Below are 15,682 nucleotides of genomic sequence, written 5' to 3' on the forward strand. Positions count from 1 at the left end.
GCTGGAGGATTCTTTGCATCTTGGGGTCCTTAAACCATTTGAGGGCTTCAATATCTGAGATATAGGTGAGAGGATTATTCTAGGAGAGGGTGGGTGAGATTCTGTGGCCTGCATTGTGCAAGGAGTCAGACTAGATGATCATAATGGTCCCTTATGTCCTTAAAGTCTATGAGTCTATGGGTGGGACCTGGGGAGGAGAAGGGTCTTGAAATTGAAAATAATCAGCGTGTGTTGAATGCAAAAGAGACCGGGGAGTTAGAGGAAGGATGTAAAATGAGGGGATGACATGGTCAGAGTGAAGGGCAAAGAATATTGTCTGCAGCAGCATTCTGACTGGACATAACCAAGGGATGATTGTATTTATCAAGGTCAGAGAAGAGTATGTTGCAGTAATTGAGACACAGGTGTAAGAGTCTGCAGGTCATGAATCTGTCAGGCTCAGGATTGCCCAGATTTCAGAAAGTTGATAAGTGATGCTCACAATATGAACACTCATTTTATTCCCAAATCCTGATCTCCCAGAAAACACCCTACCCCAAGCAGAGTTCTGATCCTCAACGTCCATAAAGAGCACCAGAGGCTTCACTATTGTTACTGATGTTATGGAGAAGGTGATCAAATAGTATAGTAATGGGCATCAAAAAACTAAAATACACAGACAGTGGCTCAATAGCTAAAGTGGACATTTTTGCATATGGACATTGCCTCCTATATAGAATCATAGGGAAGAAAGAGACCTCAGGAGGCCATTGAGTCTAGCCCCCTTCCCAAAGCAGAACCAACCCCAACTAAATCATGCCAGACAAGGCTTTGTCAGGCCAAAATTTAAAAACCTCCCTAGGTCACCCATTCCAGTACTTTACCACCCTCCCAGTGAAATAGTTTTTCCTAATATCCAACCTAGACCTCCACCACTGTAACTTCAGACCATTGCTACTTGTTCTGCCATCCATCATTACTGAGAACAGCCTCTCTCCATCCTCTTTGAAACCTCCCTTCAGGAAGTTGAAGGCTGCTATCAAATGCCCCCTCACTCTTCTCTTCTGCAGCCTCAGCCTCTCCTCATAGGTCAAGTACTCCAGCCCCCTAATCATTTTGGTTGCCCTCCACTGGACCCTCTCCAATGTGTCCACATCCTTTCTATAGTGGGGGCACCAGAACTGGATGCAGTACTCCAGATGTAGCCTCACCAGAGCTGAATAAAGGGGAATAATCTCTTCTCTAGATTTGCTGGCAATGCCTCTCCTAATTCATCCTAATATGCCGTTAGCCTTCTTGTCAGGTGATTAAAGTCCCCCGTGGGATTCTGGGCCTGTGATCTGGAAACTTCTCTTAGTTATCTGAAGAAAGCCTCATCTACCTCATCCTCCTGATCCGGTGGTCTATAGCTCACACCAACCACAACATCACCCCTGTTGCTCCTGCCTCTAAACTTAACCCATAGACTCTCAACAGGCTTTTCTGCCTCCATATTTTGGAGCTCTGAGCAATCATACGCTTTCTTACATACAGTGCAACTCTTCCTTCTGTTCTCCCCTGTCTGTTCTTCCTGGCCAGTTTATACCCTTCCATGACAGTGATCAAGTCATCCCACCAAGTCTCTGTTATTCCAATCAAATCATAGTTCTTTGACTGTGCCAGGGCTTCTAATTCTTCCTGTTTGTTTCCCAGGCTTCTTGCATTCGTGTACAAACACCTTAGATAACTAGTTGATTGCCCTGCCTTCTCCATTCGAATCAGGGGTCCTCCTTTGCTGCTCATTCCTCCTTGTGTTTCTTCCCGATATCCCACTTCCCCACTTACCTCAGGGCTTAGGTCACCGTCCCCAATTAACCTAGTTTAAAGCCCTCCTCACTTGGGCTTGACTACAGATCAAGCATATTTTTGCATATTACACACCCTACAGAAAGGGATGCTTCGTCCCTCTGTACAACATCTTTCCCCGTATTTACAAAGGAAATGATTGTTCTTTATTTGTTTAGTGAAATAATCAAATAGCTTTTTAGGCTAATAGTATTTTGGATGTTTGCTAGATGCAGTTTGCTGTAAAATAAGTGTAGGCAGCATATAGAAATCTAATGGCTGGCTTGACAGCTGTGTAATGATGTCGCACAGAAATCTTTACTTCACTCTAATGCTGAACATGCTACCTATGAGATTCTTCATCTGTACACAAGGCAGGGTAGGTAGTACCCATAAACCCCTTGAGATGCATCTTAATAAACTTTGTGAAAAATGTATCAAGGCTATCCTTAAAATGCCACTCTTCATAAACACAAGCTACTTGATAACCTTTTTCTAGCTCTTTGGTGCACCATCAACTTGTCAGAGCTGTTTTCATTAAAATGCCGACATTGCCAAAACTATTGTACTGTCTCAGCCCTTGAATAATATTACAGCAAAGCTGTTTTATCACCTACTCCAGCGAGTATTAGAGGGGAAAGGAGTTGCTATAGAGGATATTCTCTAACTTTCATGAGCCCGACATGCTATATCAATAATGTAGCTGTAAATAATTTCAAGCAGGTCAAGAGCAGGTTACAATTTGAATAAGAGAACAAATTATTCTCTGCAGGCCAACTATCCTGAAATTACTTATAAATTGAGTTTATTATGGATCAGCACAGAAAATACATAAATCACATAATTCCCTCCAAATAAAAAATCTGAGACACCTGCAGAAATCATCTTTGAGGTAATAAGTTGCAATGGGAACTACAGGAGCTCAGTGCCTCTGAAATTCAGGATACTTAACTAGGAGCTGGATTGTCCCTTCCATCTCATGGTAAAACCTACACAAAGGGTTGAGGAATCTCTGCAGATTTCTACTCAGGGTGATACCCAATATCATTCTCTGGCGAGTAGAGGGGTAGACCTCAGAATCTGCCCTCAGACCAGGATCTCTATGTAGTTAAAAGGGAAATAAGAAGCCAGAACAACAGAGGTAGGAAGCATGGTCTAGAGCAGTGAGGGGCGACCTAGGCTTGTGAATGGGCTGTATGAGTCTCAGTAGGCCGCAAGATTATTATAACCCACATGGTCTCCCGAGACAGTGTAGTTTTGCTAATTGCTCTTGCATATCTAGAATTTGCGAGGTGTGCCGACTGAACTGTAGCAGCACTTTGATTGCATGCAGAGATAACTCACAGCTCCCACAAGTTTGTGTGCAATCAGCACACACCTGACTGCATGTGCCCTTGCATTACATGTATGTCACTTTTATAACACCAGTATAAAAAACCAACATGGATGAAAATCAGCAGAATCTGGCGACCTTGCATGTGGGCAACAGTAAACAAAATGTCTTACAGAGTCCCAGTGCACTGCAGGTTTCCTGCCACAGGCTGAGAAGATAAAAACACTGGTTTGGGACTCAAAGGACCAGAGTCCAGTTCCCAGTTCTGCTGCAGATTACCTGTGTAACTGAGAGCAAATTAGGTATGTCTTCATTTTTTACATGTAAAATTGGGATACCTCCCTATCCTTTAGAAGTGTTATGATGATAGATCCATTAACAGATTGAGAGATGCTCGGAAAGTACCACGATGACGACCATATAAATATCTCCACACAACTCCTACCCCTACTGTCTGCCCAGAGTCCCTCTGGCCATGATTGTTCTGGGACCGCCTATAAAGCCTCAGGCAGTGTTAATTATTTCTTGTAAACTCTACGCAAGGAGAGATTCTCACTCTTTCCTCACCCTTCCTGTCTCCTGGTGCCTTTTCTGATATGCAGTGAGACCTATGTGGGGTTCAGGGGAAGAGGAGATATGCCCTGGAGTTCTATACATTCCTCTTTCACACAGAACAGAGAGACTCATCTCTCCCAGTCCATGCATGGTGTGTAAGCATGGATTTAAGTAAATCCTTTGGCATTTTGGCCTATAGTTCATGTGCTTTTATTTCAACAAACACACCCAGAAACTCAAGATGGAAACACACACCCCTGCCCCCGCAGCCTCCTTTTAGATACCAACCTGCTAAAAAAGAGAGCTACCGAGAGCACTACAGGCTCTTCAGGAGTTTCCATGACACTTCTGGCTTTCCACTCCCCTTCCTGCTAATAGAGCAGGGGCTCTCCCTTACCCAGTACGCCAGGGCTGGGCAAGAGCCTGTCAGTGAGCCGGATCCAGCCTGCCAGGCTCTTTTATCCAGCCTGCACAGCAGCTCCCAATCCTGCCCCCAGTGCATTGCTTGGGAGCCAGGGAGGAGTGAGCCCTTTCAACTACTTCTATTTAAAGGCCTTATGCCTTCCCCGTGAATGCCAGGCAATGCATTAGCAGCCACAAGGAAGGCATGAGCCCTTTAAATAGAAGCAGTTGAAAGGGCTTGAAGTTCCTGGCCCCTCCACGTTGCCTGGGAGCCACAGGGAAGGTGCAAGTCCTTTCACTTGTTTCGATTAAAGGGCTTGTGTCTTCCTGGCAGCTGCCAGACAATGTGATATCAGGTGCCTGGCAGGTGCAAGTCCTTTAAATAGCAGTAGTTGAAAGGGCTCACAGTTCCCACCCCCCACCAATGTATTGCCTGGGAGCTGTAGGGGAGGTGCAAGCCTTTTCAACTCCTACTATTTAAAAAAACACCCCTTCCACCTGAAGCCTCGCTCCTTCTGGGGCAGCCCACAACCACTTCAAAAATTATTGCCCACCTCTGTGTTAGGCCTTGCAAAGTAACCTCTCACTATAAGGCCCATAATACACTGTCTGGCTTTTCCTGCAGCCGCTATGTGAGAGCAGAGTCTGAACCACAGCTTCCAGCGAAGCCAGCTGAAAGGGGAAAGGAGTCCTGGGTGTGGTTATCCTCACTCATTTGTTTAGCGCTGCAAGGTATTCAACTGTTGATGTGTAAATACAGCTCATGATGGAATGGGAACGAAATCCTGGGTGTGGTTATGTAAATCCAGCCAGTGCTATAGGCCTAATGGATGGTGAATAGTTAGAATGGAATTTTGCCTATTGTAACTAATTTGGCTGTTGTGGGGTCACAAACCATGTTTACCTTAAATGTAGGAATTGTAAAATATGACTACCAGTACTTGCAGGAGAGACACTGTCATTGTAAAGAGTCTCGGATGGACAAGCCTTCCCCTTCCAGACTCAAGTGGATTGGTTTGGAAGGAAGGAACTTGAACCAGCAGGCTACATGCCCTCCAGGCGTGAGCTGTAAGACTGGTTCAACCTATTTCTCTTTCCTTTCCCTCTCCCATCCTGTTCTAAGGATAGCACTAAAACAGACTCCATAAGGGGTCTCTTTATTATTTTAAAATATTATTCTAGTGGAAGCTAGAATCTTTTGGTCAGTCTATGTGGCGGGCCAAGAGCTGAAATCACTGAGAAACTGACATCACAAAGAGCTGAAATCACTAGGTTTGGCCCAGAGCCAGACCCCTAAGCTATATCTACACTGGTAGGTTCTTGTACAAGAATATCTTGCACAAGAGTTCCTGCACAAGAACTCTTGCACAAGAACACGTCCACGTGCTTTTGCTCAAGAGCATCCATGGCAGTGTGGACACTGTCTTGCGCAAGAAAGCTCTGATGGCCATTTTAGCCATAGGGCTTTCTTGCGCAAAAAAACCCCTGTTGTTCGTCCATACTGCCCGTTTGCACAAGAGCTTTTGCGCAAGAGGGCTTACACTTGTTAGAAAAGAGTGTAGTTCTTGTGCAAGAAGCCCTGTCTTCTGACACTGTACTGTAAATCTTCTTGCGCAAGAGTGGGCGGGCAATGTGGACACTCTGTGGGTTCTCGCACAATAACGGCCATTCTTGTGCAAGAACCCACCAGTGTAGACATGGCCCTAGTGGTGAGAGCAGTGGCAGGTGGCCAGAGGAGCAGCAGGCAGAAGCAGGCGATCAGTGGGGTGGCTGGCAGAAGCAGGAGGCTGTCTGGTGAGAGCAGCCGGCAGGCAGCAGGTGGGAGCAGTGGCCAGTAAGAGCAGCAGCCAGTGGGGTGGCTACCAGGAGCAAGTGGTCAGCAGGCTACTGATGGGAGCAGCTGGCAGGTGGCCAGCAGCCTGCAGGTAAGAGCAGCAGCAGGTGGCCAGTGGGGCGGCTGGCTGGAGCAAGCGTCCAGCAGGGCAGCTAGTGGGAGCAACGGCAACTGGCCAACGGAGTGGGTCAGACGCCTGCTATTCTCACCACCCCTAAAGGTGGGAAGTGAGCTCTGGAAATCACCTCTGAGCTCTGATCTGCCCTAACCAAGGGCAACAATTGTGAGTGGAGTACGGGGAAGGGTTGGGCATGTGAATGGGACACTTACGGTGTGTCTAGACTATACTTCTCTGTCAACAGAGAGATATAGATTAGGCACATCGAAATTGCTAAGGAAGCAGGGATTTAAATATCTTGCACATCATTAGCATAAACATGTCCGCCACTTTTCTTTGAAACGGAGCTTTTACGAAAAAAATCAGCAGTCTAGATGCGGAACTTTTGAAAATATAACCCTTTTATGAAAGATCTCATAAAATGAGGTTTACAGGGTCTTTTGAAAAAGGGTTGTACTTTTGAAAGATCCACGTCTAGACTGACGTTTTTTCGAAAAAACTCCATTTAAAAAAAATAGCGGCCATGTTTATGCTAATGAAGCGTGAGATATTTAAATCCCCGCTTCATTAGCAATTTCGATGTGCCTAATCTACATTTCTCTGTCGACAGAGAGGTGTAGTCTAAACACACCCTTACATTGCTGGACTTGTGAGCCTGAGAGGCAAAGGACATTGCTCAAACCACTTGAGCTGCAATGTTTACTCCTGCGTTGGTTATCAACTCTATCTGTGGTATTTTCCCAAGTTAATACCACGTTACTTCCCTCCCTCTTTCATTAAAATTTTCTTTCCTATGCTCAGATTCTGTGCTTGGAAGTGGGAAAGCATTGCCTCTCGGAGGCGCATAGGGGTGTGTATGAATTTCCCAGGTTACGGGGTGGGGGTCCGAACCAGTTCTGTGTGGGATGGATAAAAAGGAACCCCTAGATATTGAACTCACCTCTGGCTGCTGCCGGCACTACCTGGCAGAAGGGTTACATATGCAAGAACACCTTCTGCCAGTTCTGTACAATTTGTCTAGTTTCACAGATGGGGCATTTATGAGCTACAAAATCACATGAAAATTGCACAGTACTGAAGTAAGTTACAGACTGCTGAGTCATAAAACCAGACTTATTTCGAGTCTGCCTTGGAAAGACTTCACAGTTCTCTCCCATGCTAGTGGTCATCAGAATTCATGTCTTCTGATAAAATGGCAGAAGTCACCTTCTTCTGCCCATCCATAATAGAAATGGTGCATGTGCCTTCCTTGGAGGAGATGAATTTGTTCATGGGATATTATGAGCTTTGCGCCTTGTTATGGATTTCAATTGAGTCAAAATAATAATACTGTACATGATTAATGTAAATGTCATTGTACCGCCTTGTTTTAACAGTTTGATTAATGGTAACAAGCGCTGCTTCCTTTACTTTATTTTGGGGATGGATACTTTTTCAGATTCAGTTAAACAATGTATTTTCAAAAAATAAGTCCCTGAGACTAATTAGCTAGGCTGACAGTGTAACAAAGGCTTTGTGTAATTTCAGAATGACTCAGTGGCTAATTTTTGTAAAAAAATGTAGAATGAGGCTTTCACTTAAAATAAAAAGATTCTGTGCAGCTAAAGTAAATACCTCAGGACTTGCAGCTGCTTACTATGGGTATGTCTACACTACAGCACTAATTCGAACTAATTTAATTCAAATTAGTTAATTCGAAATAAGCTAATTCGAATTAGTGCATCGAGACCTAAAAACTAATCTGAATTAACGTTTTGCTAATTCGTAATCGCATGTCCACATTGAGTGGACCCTGAACCGAAGTCAAGGCTGGCCGGAAGCAGTGCCGGCAGGGCATCAGATTAGAGCGGCTGTCTCAGGCTAGCTGAGGGCTGTGCTTAAAGGGACCCGACCTCCACCCCAGACAGACAGTTCTCAGGATTCCCCGCTTGCTTGTCTAACGTGATGAGGGACAGCAAAGCAATCCTGGCTTGGAGTGCCCTGAATGCCCACACTCGGCACATCACAGCACTCAGCCATCAGCCACAGGCTGCCATCTGGGGGGGTCAATTGGAGGGGCTGTCAGGAGGCCATGCAGGAGAGCTTCCATCCCGAGGAGACTGCAGAGCCATCCCAGACCTCCCCATTGGGGGCTCAAGCCTCATTCCTCCCTCACATTCTTCCACTTACCCTTCCCTAGCCTCCCTTCCTGATGTAAAAAATAAAGGACACATGTCCAAAAATAGAAACTCTCTTTATTTAAGAACTAGGGGGGGTGGGAATTAACCTCTGGGGAGACAGGGAAAAGGAGTTGGGAGAGGGGAAGAGAGAGGGTGGAAGAGGGGAGGGGGAAACCTGGGAGGAGGGAGCTGGAAGGGGGAAGCCAGGGGAAGAGGGAGGGGAAGTATAAAACTATGGTACGCCATATCTTCAGTACAGTGTACAGATGTGGACTCCTCACCTCAAAAAAGATATTTTGGCCTTGGAAAGAGTTCAGAAAAGGGCAACTAAAATGATTAGGGGTTTGGAATAGGTACCATATGAAGAGAGGCTAAAGAGATTGGGACATTTCAGCTTAGAAAAGAGGTGGCTGAGGGGGGATATGATAGAGGTATAAAAAAACATGAGTGGTGTGGAGAGGGTGAATAAAGAAAAGTTCTTCATTAGTTCCCATTATAGAAGGACTAGAGGACACCAAATGAAATGAATGGACAGCAGGTTTAAAACTAATAAGCGAAAGTTCTTCTTCACACAGCACATAGTCAACCTGTGGAACTCCTTGCCACAGGAGGCTGTGAAGGCTAGAACTATAACAGAGTTTAAAAAGAAGTTAGATAAAGTCATGGAGGTTGGGTCCATGGAGTGCTATTAGCCAGGGGGTAGGAACGGTGTCCCTGGCCTCTGTTTGTGGAAGGCTGGAAATGGATGGCACGAGACAAATGGCTTGGTCATTGTCTTTGGTCCATCCCTTCAGGGGTACCTGGTGTTGGCCACTGTCGGCAGACAGGCTACTGGGCTAGATGGACCTTTGGTCTGACCCAGTACAGCCGTTCTTATGTTCTTATGTTCTCAGCTCCAGGCTCAGGGTTGGGGGTCTCACTGGACCACCTTGATTTTCATGCAAACCTGCTCCTGGGTTCACACGTGGCCAGGCTGGCAGCTATGCCTAGTATGGAGGTCGTGGACGTTGGAGGCCTCCCCCCAAACCTGGATGAGGTCCACGATCTCCGCACTAGACCAGGTGGGTGCCCGCCTCTTGCAGCCCCAGGCAGGCTCCTGGGAGCCGCCAGCCTGGTCCCGGAAGAAGCGGAGGGCTGGGTGGCAGCGGGAGGCTGGCTCATGCCATGCCAGGTGCAGAGTCTGCTGGCTGAGTGCTGTCAGGCTTTCACCTGGCACAAACACCATAGCCAGACCGTGGCCCTTTAAGGGCTCTGGGGCCGGGAGGGGGGCAGAAACGTTTCCCTGGTTTGGCCCAGAGTAGCCACCAGGGCAACCTGTGAAGGGTTAGCCTCCAACTAGTTCGAATTAAGTGGCTACACAGCCCTTAATTTGAACTACTTAATTCGAACTAGGCATTACTCCTCGTAGAATGAGGTTTACCTAGTTCAAATTAAGCGCTCCGCTAGTTCAATTTAAATTCGAACTAGCGGTTTGTACGTATAGCCGCTATTAAAGTTAATTCGAACTAATGGCTGTCCTTGCGGAAATTCAAGCAGCTAGTGTAGACAGCTGGCAAGTTTTTCTGCAAAAGCAAGCGCTTTTGCAGAAAAACTTGCCAGTCTAGACACAGCCTCTATGTTTCTTGTCTATATGTCCATCTAGATTGTTTTAACACACACACACACACACACACACACACACCCCTCTACCAGGTCAGAACAGTACTCTCTGCACACATGGTGCTAGTTTCCACACAGACTCCATTATACTTTGTTTTAAATGTGGCCCCTTCGCTGTCCCTTATAACGATCTTAAATGAAAAGCATGTTCATGTATCAGATTCAACTCAACCCCTTTACTTCAGCTCACAATACTATATATTTTAAGGAGTTTTATAACACAATAGTTCTTATTTATATAATTTTATAGCATTGCTGTAGCTAACCTTCCAATAATTTCAGTGATGTTCAACATCATCATTTGTCCATAATATATCAAGTTTGGTTATTGTTCACTTTTAAAACTGTATCATATTTATTTATATTAATATTGCTCTTCTGTGGATGGGGACTTAGTCTTCAGTAGTGCTATCTGTGTATGTGAAACACTTGCCAACATTAGGAAGCACTACTGAGCCATTTACTTTTTGGTGGTTAATATGTATTAAACATAATAAATCTCCTTGTGGTCTTTATACTTGCAGGTTGGATGGCAAGGACAAGCAGAAGGACAGCAAGCAGATGACAGGAACTGGTCGCCCTGGCAGCAGGGGGGCTTCAGACTTTCTACTGTCCTTGGTGGATAGGACAGGAGGAGCTTGGAACCAAGAAGATGTGAAGCAGATTTTGTCACTTAATTCATGCCTGGGATAACTCTTTGGTGCTCTGCATTTAAGTGATATTGCCGATTTTGACTCTAGGTGCCCATGCAAAGTGACTCGATCATGGGATGCCTCTGTGGTGGACAGTGGCAGGTGCTATTATCAACTCACAGGGACAGGGCCCTACAGGGTTGTGGATTCGCTTCCAGACACAGTTTATTAGGGATAGTTGCTTTTATTAAGTTCACTATGTCACCACTATTACAGGCTTAATACTGCCAGATGGTTACACAACTACTGCAAAGTAATATGCCAATAAGCTGAGGCAGGGCAATGCATAAAAGAGTAACAGGCACTTGGAAATGCTTACGCCCCTTCAGTCTGCAGGGAGTTCCAGTCACCTCGCACCTGGCCCCAGTGGACATTACTCCAGCTAGGGGGTCCAGAGCACCTTTTGAGGTCTAGGTCCCTGATGAGACTCACAGAGGGGCAGTACTCCCAGTGATCGTATACTTTAATTGTTTACTGAGTGTGTGTGAATTGGCCCAATGCCACTCTCAACATTTCCACGGGGCTGAGAACAGAAGTCATGTTATTTATCCTGTACTCAATTGTCAGATAGCAAGCATAGGGAGTTGCAGCTGATGAAGGCTGTCTGAAAAAGAAAACCTGGTATTTTCACCGACAGGGCTCATGGAATACAAATTTAACCCTGCAGGCCTACATATGGCTTTTTATGTGATAGCTGTGTACAGTGTTCTTTTATAGCTCCTGTACTGAGAAAGTTCTAGTGCTCTAGATCCTTCTAGCACCTTCTCCCCTTTTCTCACCTGTAGGGAAAATGCCAAAGTCCATAGAAAGGGCTTCAAAATGAAGTCCACATTGTTCTTCAGCCCTATCCAAGATAGTGTTGCCAACAAAATGGCAAACAGACCATATGTGTATACATAACACACTTCCAACAGCTTAACATTAACCATAACAACATAAACAGAACATAACAGAGATTTGAAAAATACACCTACAGTATGCAGGCATTATTTACTTCACATTTTGAACTGAGTGCTAGATCTAAGTACCTGTAATTCCAAATCAGTGATTTTTACCTTTTAGCAATCTGTTAACCAAAGAGCAACTACTCAGATGTATACATCAGCAGTTCAATTCTGAGTAAGTTTTGCAGCCTCAGAAGTGATCCCACCCTTCTAGAAATGTATCTCTTCATCCACATTAAAATGTTCTTATGAAGTGAGACTGCGTGGCCAGTGTTTAAATAGAATTCCACTGATCACACTGGAAAATTCTGGTTAAAAATGGATCTATAGAGTACAGAAATAATAATTATAAGAGAAATGGTGAGCCCCTTTTCTAAACAGCACTGCCTTCCTTCTCCTGTCTGCCTGTCCTCATCTTTATCCTCTCAGGTGACTGCAATCCCATCTATGCACTGGTCCCACTCCCAGGATGACAGACCCACTTTCCTTTGCCTTTCCCACCACATGGAAGCTCCAATTCCCCAAAACTAATTCATTCTGCAAAAGCTTCCATTCTGGCCACTTCCTACCTACTGAATGGTCCTTCTGACACATGTGAATTCTATTTCCTTCCCTATATTCTCACTAGCAAAGCTTGCATTCACTTCATAGAATCAGCCCCCCGCCCTCAAGGCAGGACCAAGCTCTGTCTACACCATCCCTGACAGATGTCTATCTAACCTGTTCTTAAATATCTCCAGAGAGGGAGATTCCACCACCTCCCTTGGAAATTTATTCCAATATTTGACCACCCTGACAGTTAGGAATTTTTTCCTAATGTCCAATCTAAACCTCCCTTGCTGCACTTTAAGCCCATTACTCCTTGTCCTGTCCTCAGAAACCAAGAGTAACAAATTTTCTTCCTCCTTGTGACACCCTTTTAGATATTTGAAAACCGCTATCATGTCCCCCCTTAATCTTCTTTTTTCCAAACTAAACAAGCCCAGTTCATGAAGCCTGGCTTCATAGGTCATGTTCTCTAGACCTTTAATCATTCTTGTCGCTCTTCTCTGTACCCTTTCCAATTTCTCCACATCTTTCTTGAAATGTGGCGCCCAGAACTGGACACAGTACTCCAGCTGAGGCCTAACTAGTGCAGAGTAGAGCGGCAGAATGACTTCACGAGTTTTGCTTACAACACACCTGTTGATACAACCTAGAATCATATTTGCTTTTTTTGCAACAGCATCACACTGTTGACTCATATTCAACTTGTGGTCCACTATGACCCCTAGATCCCTTTCCGCCATGCTCCTTCCTAGACAGTCGCTTCCCATCTTGTATGTATGGAACTGATTGTTCCTTCCTAAGTGGAGCACTTTGCATTTCTCTTTATTAAACCTCATCCTGTTTACCTCTGAGCATTTCTCTAACTTGCTAAGGTCATTTTGAATTATGTCCCTATCCTCCAAAGAAGTTGCAACCCCACCCAGTTTGGTATCATCTGCAAACTTAATAAGCGTACTCTCTATCCCAATATCTACATCATTGATGAAGATATTGAACAGTACGGGTCCCAAAACAGACCCTTGCGGAACTCCACTTGTTATCCCTTTCCAGCAGGATTTAGCACCGTTAACAACAACTCTCTGACTACGGTTATCCAGCCAATTATGCACCCACCTTATCGTGGCCCTATCTAAGTTATATTTGCCTAGTTTATCAATAAGAATATCATGCAAGACCGTATCAAATGCCTTACTAAAGTCTAGGTCCGTGGTCCCCAACCACATGGTGCACGGGTGCTTGCGGGGGGAGCGCGCTTGGCCGGGGGAGCGCCGGGCACGCGGCACTCAGCGGGAGGGAGCGCCAGCCCAGGGCGCGCGGCGGGGGGGAGCGCCGGCCCCGGGCATGCGGCGGGGGGGAGCGCCGGCCCCGGGTGCGTGGCACTCAGCGGGAGGGGGGGAGCGCTGGCCCCGGGCGTGCAGTGGGGGGAGCGCTGGCCCCGGGCACGCGGCAGGGGGGAGCGCCGGCCCCGGCCCCGGGCGCACGGCACTCGGCGGGGGGGGGGAGCCCTGACCCCGGGCGCGTGGCACTCGGCGGGAGGGGGGGAGCGCCGGCCCCGGCCCCGGGCACGCGGCACTCAGTGGGAGGGGGGGAGCGCTGGCCCCGTGCGCGCGGCACTCGGCAGAAGGGGGGGAGCGCCGGCCCCGGGCGCGCAGCACTTGGATGGGGCCCCGCCCCCGGGCGCGCAGCTATGGGGGGGCTCCGCCCCCGGGCTCGCACGTGGCCCCGCCCCCTGGCACCCGGGGGGCAAACGGCCACGCCCCCTGGTGCCCGACAACCTCAAAAGGTTGGGGACCACTGGTCTAGGTATATGACATCCACCGCTTCTCCCTTATCCACAAGGCTCGTTATCCTATCAAAGAAAGCTATCAGATTCAAACCTCTCTTGTTTTCTGGATCCTTGCCTATATCTTGCTCTGAAAGCCAGTAAGTGGTCATTCAGCAGGTGGGATGGATGGTCTTATATTGGAGAGAAGAAGAAGTGGTGAGGAATACAGCAGGCTGGGCATATTAATCAGACTTCAAAGAGAAGAACATGTATACCACAGCAAAGAGAACAGCAGTGGCTTGTGCTGCATTTTAACAACAGTGTCATAACCAGCATGTGAGTGGTCTTACCTAGTGGTCGACATGGCATTCAGGAGCCAGTCTGAATCAGATATCAATATACGAAATATGCCAGAGTACAGACTGCATCAAGTTTCAGGAGGCAGGAAAAGTCAGATTAGAGTCAGGCAATAGGAGCAGGTACCATAAAAGAAGCAGTCCCAAGTCCAGAAAGCCCAGGTTCATGGACAACATCCTGCAAATCCCAGGACTAGAGTCCTGTCAGAAGTCAGCTACTAGTTCTGTGGCTGTTACCAGGTTAGAACTTATCAACTTATAAGAAACATGTGGGTCAGGAGTTGAGACTTGTGGTCACTGACACTACGTGATAATTCTATCATTTATTTCAACTGACTTACCCTAGCTAGAATAACACCTCCTTACAGTGTTATTTGCACTACTGTTGTATCTATGTTCAGACCTGAAGAAGAGCTCTGTAGAGCTCAAAACCACATCTTTCACCAATAGATATTGGTTCAATAAAAGATATTACTTCACCCATTTTGTCTCGTTATATTCTGTAATATTTCACAGGAAAATAATGTAATAAAATAATGCATTTCCTCAGGCATCTTACGTGATAAGAGTTTCATTCCATGAGCCACTGTCCAAGCAGTTTCTTTGGAGAATATTATTTTTCAGTCTTAATTTATTACTATTCTATCCAGCCACAGACAAATACATTGGTTTTCAAGTTCATTATCATTGTTGCTTCTCAACATTTCCCAAATGAAATGATGGTACGATACTGCTCCATGCTCCCATTTTCCTGGTAATAGCTTTCTCCAAAGGAAACTGATAGGTTTTAAATTTATGTTGATAATGAAGGTACTATTTGTCTACAAATATCTTAGTAAAGCCATTTTTTTTGTAGCACAGCGCTCTTTGTGATTTCCAGGTCACTGACAATGGGACAGAATGCTCTGAGCTACGTGCTTTTCTGAGTGGAACGGTTTTGTTTACGTGCACTGTCGCTTCACTTATAAGGAAACAAAAAAAAATCAATCTGTAAGATGCATAAGACCATGTTATTTTATGCTCCAAGTTTAACAAAATAAACACATACAACCCTCTCCACTGATATTTGAAATACTTTGCAGTCTCCGTCAGGTGCTGAGAATTCCATTTTGTTAATGCATTTAATCATTTTTAGTGCCTTCAAGTCTAGTGCTCATGTGAAGTCATTTTATTTATGCAGCAGCACTTTAATATGATAGTGCTGACCAGAGCAGAAATTATTTCTTTGTAGATTTTTCCCGATATTAAAAAATTAAATGTTTCTAACTTGAAAAGAGAAAAATAATAAAACAAAAAAGGTTTTATAAAATGGTGCAATATCCCTGAATTAATACGAGCTTCATAGTGTAGGATGCCTTTCATTTGAAACAATCCCACAGCTTCACATAGTTTAAATCAGGAGAGAGACTAATTACTGGGCATAGGTGAAACAGGAGCAAAGTTGAGATGAGAAGTAACCTGGATTGAAAATGCACAAGATGTATGGAAAAGAGTATCACCAAGACAGTAATAA

The 15,682-nt window shown here is 45.6% G+C and overlaps 1 long non-coding RNA gene across 1 annotated transcript; it reads left to right on the forward strand.

Annotated features, from left to right (window-relative positions):
• The first annotated feature begins 1,213 nt into the window (after window positions 1-1,213).
• On the forward strand, window positions 1,214-13,230 carry LOC149525564 (uncharacterized). The gene is made up of 3 exons (XR_016349882.1): window positions 1,214-3,438; window positions 4,719-4,825; window positions 10,388-13,230. It is a non-coding gene; the product is annotated as an uncharacterized LOC149525564 (long non-coding RNA).
• The last annotated feature ends 2,452 nt before the right edge of the window (window positions 13,231-15,682 follow it).

Source organism: Pelodiscus sinensis, chromosome 1, assembly GCF_052426305.1.
Source record: "Pelodiscus sinensis isolate ZL-2025 chromosome 1, ASM5242630v1, whole genome shotgun sequence".
NCBI lineage: Eukaryota > Metazoa > Chordata > Testudines > Trionychidae > Pelodiscus > Pelodiscus sinensis.